The following is a 6,347-nucleotide window of genomic DNA, read 5'->3' on the forward strand; positions in this document are numbered from 1 at the left end:
AACGTGGAGACAACTTCCCTTTCTTACCAAATCGAATAGTACCCCTGAAAGGTGAAATCTTTAAGAATACTTTGTCTCCCTGCTCAAAACTCAAAGGTCGATGTCTCACATTCACATACTTTGCCTGTCTGTTTTGATCTGTATTCATTCTTTCTGAATGAGTTTCACTTTTTCAGTCATTTCTCCAATCATATCAGCACCAATATCAGGTACTTCTGTCACATCATCCCAATACAATGGTGATCTGCACTTCTTACGATATAAAGCTTCGAATGGAGTCATCTCAATACTAGTCTGATAGATGTTGTTGTACGAGAACTTCACAAGTGGTAACGAATCTTGCCAGTTAGTACTAAAATCAAGTACTACAGCTCTAAGCATATCCTCAAGAGTTTGAATCGTTCGTTCTGACTGTCCGTTAGTTTGAGGATTGTTGGGGATCTATATAGTGTGTAGAGGGGGGGGGGGGTGGTGAATACACAATATTGATAGTCTTTAAAACTAATGCAATATGGTTGAGTAAATGTTAGTTCACTCGATCGGTTTTCTTTTAGCCTGCTAGAAATATAAGAGCAACTATGATTAGTGTGGAAATAGCTCTCAACATGCTAGATGATATCCATGGAATGATGCAATGCAGTAACGTAAGTAGACACAGATATGTTTCTTGGATGTTCGGAGCTCAATCTCCTATGTCACCCCTTCTTCCACCTCGGAAGGATTCACTAGAAGACTTTTGTTATTACAACATCTTTCAATATACCCGATCCAAGTTAGGACTTATCCCACGCCTAATATGGAACTCCTAGATTCACAGTGATAAGATTTAAATCTCTTATCAAACTTTTCTTCAGATGGTGATGATGATTGTCTTAGTCTCTTGAGGACTTAAGACTTCTCAAATCCTTGTATCAGGTAGCGTCTTTCAGACGATATTTGGATTTGAGCAACCCTTGAAAAGATATCTTCGAAGATCGGATAAAGCTATTAAAGTTAAGGGTTTTCTCTTTGAGCGGTTGAATATTCAAGATGGGTTCGAGAGCTCAGATAGACAGATTCTCAATAAGCGTTGTTGTGTTGTGTTTTGTCCTCCTTTTTCTGTCTAGAGAGGCTTTGATATATATAGCCTTTGTCTTCAACGTCTTTCTTCTTTGTCCAACGGTAGGATTTTCCTGCTGATAATGCTTTTTGAATATTTTGTACTGGGAGCGCCTTTAATTGTCTATTCAATGTGTTGCTCACATTAAATGCTATTTAAGGCTTTTTCACTTTATCAGACAAATACTTAAATGCTTCGTCCTTTTTCTTTTTAGTTGTCTTGTCACTTTCTGAGATCTAGGAAACTGTAACTTCGAACTGTAGCGTATAGCCTTTTTGAATTTGAAGTTCGGTAGATATCTCAGTCGGTAGATATGTTTGACATACAACTATTTTGCATCTTTTGTTGTTTGATAAGCTTTAGCTGAAGTCGGTAGATATGTCTTTGTTCGGTTGACGTACAACTACTTTGCATGCTTTGGCTGTCGTCGGTAGATATGTCTTTGCTCGGTTGACGTAGCTTACTTATACAAATAATTGGCGGCCGACTAAACAACAAAGTATTGTTTTGTTATCACCAAAAGTCAGGATTCAACAAGGATGATACCAAAAGTCGGTAGATATGTCTTCTTGCATTGCTTCAATCCAGCTAGCATCTTGTAATGCTTCATCTATGTGTTTGGGTTCGAGCTGTGAAATGAAAGCTGCATGCAATAACTCGTCAATCAGTTGATTACGTGTGCGAATAGGTGCAGTAGGGTTACCGATGACCAGATCGGGTGGATGATTTTTATTCCACCGAAGATTTGGTTCGAGAGGATTTGCGCCTGTTTGAGTGTCTTCCTCATCTCTGATTGCGTTGTTAGGTTCAATAGCACCCTCTACGATTATCTGTTCTTCATTGATGTGATCTACTCCTCCTTCATTGGGTTGAATAATCTCTTCTGCTTGCACATCTCTTGTGTTAGGAGGATCATCACTATCACATTCATCCTGTAGAACGGTTGACTTTAGCCTGCTGGCTAGATCTTGAATGTCAGTTTGAAGTTTTTCTGCACATACAGTAGTTTCATCAAAAATAACATGAATGGATTCCTCTATAGTCAGTGATCTTTTATTGAACACTCTGTAAGCTCGGCTGACTGAGGAAAATCCAACAAATATGCCTTCATCTGCTTTTGCATCAAAAGATGTCAGGCGATGTTTTCCATTATCATGAATATAACAAACACAACCAAATACTTTAAAATACGAGACATCAGGTTTTGTGCCATTCCAGATCTCATATGGTGTTTTGTTGTGTCTCTTGTTAATCATAGATCTGTTTTAAGTGTAACATGTTGTGTTAATTGCTTCTGCCCAGAGTCTTTGAGATAAATTGGAATCAGCAATCATAGTTCTGGATGCCTCCTTAAGAGTTCGATTTCTTCGTTCAGCAACCCCGTTTTGCTGTGGGGTCCGAGCAGCAGATAACTCATGCTTGATGCCTTGGTCATCTAGATAGGATTCAAGGGTTTTGTTTAAAAACTCAGTGCCTCTATCACTCCTGATCCTGTCTATCCCAGTATGTTTCTCATTTTGCATACGTTTGAAAATCTTTATCAGGTGAGTAGCAGTTTGATCTTTGGATGATAAGAAAATTACCCAAGTAAATCGAGAGTAATCATCCACAATCACTAAGGTATATCTCATTCCCCTAAGCTCCTGATCGGTATAGGACCAAACAGATCCATATGTAACAGATCCAAGCATTTGGAAGAAGATGAGCATCCTTTGTTTTTAAAAGAGGCTCTCACCTGTTTGCCCTGCTGACAAGTGGAGCACACTCTATCTATTTTAAAATCACCTTTGGGCAAGCCAAGAACCAACTCATGTTTACTCAGATGCTTAATGGACTTGAAATTTAAATGGTTGAGCCGTTTATGCCATAACCACTTCTTATCATTCTGAGCAACAAAACAAGTAGGAACTATCGGTTGTTTACTTTGCCAATTCAGCCTATACATGTTTTGTTCTCTTAGTCCGGTTAGCATAATATCGCCGTTGCTAGATTTGATAATGCAAGAATGTTTAAGAAATTCAACAATATAACCATTGTCACATAGTTGACTGATGCTGATCAGATTATAACATAAGTTATCAACGAGTAATACGTCATTAATGATAAAGTTACCATGAGTAATCTTACCCTTATCCACGGTCTTACCCTTTGAGTTATCACCAAAAATAATCTTAGGTCCTTTGTAATGTATGATATCGGATAGTAAGTCTTTGTTTCTAGTCATGTGTCTGGAGCATCCGCTATCAAGATACCACGTTGACCTTTCTGTTGCATTATTCTTCTCGACTGATTTTACTGATAGTACCTGTAAGAAGAATGTACAACCATGGTACCCTTATCTATTTGGGTCCAAATTGGATTAGACCTTTTGGAACCCACACCTGAATTACTCTAACGGTTTTACCCGTGTGAGTGTTTACAAAGTGAGTCGGTCGAGGTACATGATGTGAATTTGTGTGTGGTCTAGGCTTTACAGTGTACTGTTTGAACCTCTGATCCATGTTATTCAGTCTATATCGTTTTTAACAGGCTTACAATTGAAGTGTTGGTTATGTGTCACCCGATGATTCCTGTACTTGAGTTGACTTGGTTCAAACTTTGATTGTTTGAACTTAGTTTGGTTTCCCATTCTTTGTTCATTCAATCTTGGTTTATTCCATGTCTCTTCTTTCCTGGGGATCTTAGGTTTCACATACCCTAGTCCTTTGTTCTTTCCTTTACCATAGCGACTTGGCTGTTTAACATCTATATCTGGTTCAGCGTGTTCATATATCGTACTAGATTGAACAAATCTCATTTCATTGGGATTGTTCCCACTAGAGTACGGTTGAGTATTTTGTTTTGAGCCAGTACATTCATTTGATCCATATCCAAGACCGGTTTTATCACCTGCTTGTTTCTGGTTCTCATGTATCTTATCCAAAGAGTCAGAAGCCTTATTCCAAGCATTGATTGTTTTAAGCAACTTTTGATTTTCAAATAAAGTAGCTTGGAATACTCGTTTCATATTATCATTCTTAGTAGCTAACAGATTTAGCTTAGTCCTTAGACCATCAAGTTCTTTTTGCTGTGAACAGCTAGATTCTCTTGATTTATCAATGAGACATGTTTTTTCTGTTTTTGCTTCCTCGAATGATATAGAAAGCTTCTTACACTCAGTGACCATCTCATTCAGTTCCTTAATGAGTTCCTCTTGTGTAAAGTCAGATGAGTTGAAGTCAAATACCTCAGTGTCATCTTCTTCATGTATGGAGTTAGCCATGAGACATTGAACTCTCTCTTCCTCGCTTTCCTCGGATGAGCTATCTGTATCGGTTGAGTCAGATTCTGTTTCAGCCCATTTTCTTTTCCCTTCGTCTGCAACTAGTACCTTTTGCTCCTTCTTCTTTTGATATGTTCTTCTTCCTTCTTTGCCTTTCTTCTTCTCATAGTGCTTCTTTCTTTCTTCATTCTTGGGTTTAGTACAATCTGCAATAAAATGGCCTTGCTTGCCACAGTTAAAGCATGCGGGACCATCCTCTGTATGGTCTTGTTTGTAGTAAGGTTTAAATTTTTTATTATTACGCATAAAGTTTCCAAACCTTTTGATAAAGAGAGACATTGCTTCTCCACTCATTTGTTCATCTGTCTTCTTTGTTGTATCCTCGATCGGTTGAGATAGGATAGTTGTCGTTAGTGCCTTGGTGGGGTTTGACGTTGATGGTTCTTCCTCTGTTCGGATTCCAAGTTCAAACTCATATGCTTTGAGATCCGCAAACAGATCATGAAGCTCTAGCTTGTTCAGATCTTTTGATTCCCTCATGGCTATAGTCTTGACATCTCATTCTTTGGGTAATGCTCGCATAACCTTCAAATCAATATCACGATTAGTGTATATCTTTCCAAGAGCAATTAATTCACAAATAATATTGCTGAATCTTTCATCAAACTCAGTCATTGTTTCTCCTGGTTTCATCTTGACATTTTCAAACATCTGTATTGCTACAGTGAGTTTGTTTTATTTGGTTTGGTCGTTCCCTTCGCACAATTGAGTGAGTTTCTCGCAAATTTCTTTGGCAGTTGAGCACGCCTTGATTTTGATAAATATATTTTTGTCCAGCGTCTTGTACAACATATCTTTGGCTGCGTTATCAAGATTTACTTTCTTTTTATCCTCATTAGTCCATTCCATTCTGGGTTTCTCGACCATCTGTGATTCTCCTCCAGTTATGGCTACAGCATTGTTGACTTTGAGAATCTTCATGGGTCCGTCAGTGATAACGTACCACATATCATCATCTTGAGCAGAAAGATGTGCCTGCATACGAATTTTTCAGTCATCATAATCTTCTTTAGAGAACATAGGAATTTTATTTAAAGAAGTCATGATGAATATCAGTAGCTAAATAGAAAAACCCTCTCTGATACCACTTGTTGGGGATCGATATAGTGTGTAGAGGGGGGGGGGGTGAATACACAATATTGATAGTCTTTAAAATCTAATGCAATATGGTTGAGTAAATGTTAGTTCACTCGACCGGTTTTCTTTTAGCCTACTAGAAATATAAGAGCAACTATGATTAGTGCGGAAATAGCTCTCAACATGCTAGTTGATATCCATGGAATGATGCAATGCAATACGTAAGTAGACACAGATATGTTTCTTGGATGTTCGGAGCTCAATATCCTACGTCACCCCTTCTTCCACCTCGGAAGGATTCACTAGAAGACTTTGGTTATTACAACATCTTGCAATACACCCGATCCAAGTTAGGACTTATCCCACGCCTAATATGGAACTCCTAGATTTACAGTGATAAGATTTAAAGCTTTTATCAAACTTTTCTTCAGATGGTGATGATGATTGTCTTAGTCTCTCGAGGACTTAAGACTTCTCAAATCCTTGTATCAGGTAGCGTCTGTCAAACGATATCTGGATTTGAGCAAACCCTTGAAAAGATCTCTTCGAAGATCGGATAAAGCTATTAAAGCTAAGGGTTTTCTCTTTGAGCGGTTGAATATTCAAGATGGGTTCGAGAGCTCAGATAGACAGATTCTCAATAAGCGTTGTTGTGTTATGTTCTGTCCTCCTTTTTCTGTCTAGAGAGGCTTTGATATATATAGCCTTTGTCTTAAACGTCTTTCTTCTTTGTCCAACGGTAGGATTTTCCTGCTGATAAAGCTTTTTGAATATTTCATACTGGGAGCGCCTTTAATTGTCTATTCAATGTGTCGCTCACATTAAATGCTATTTAAGGCTTTCTCACTT

This window comes from Henckelia pumila, chromosome 1, assembly GCF_033568475.1.
Source record: "Henckelia pumila isolate YLH828 chromosome 1, ASM3356847v2, whole genome shotgun sequence".
Classification (NCBI taxonomy): domain Eukaryota; kingdom Viridiplantae; phylum Streptophyta; class Magnoliopsida; order Lamiales; family Gesneriaceae; genus Henckelia; species Henckelia pumila.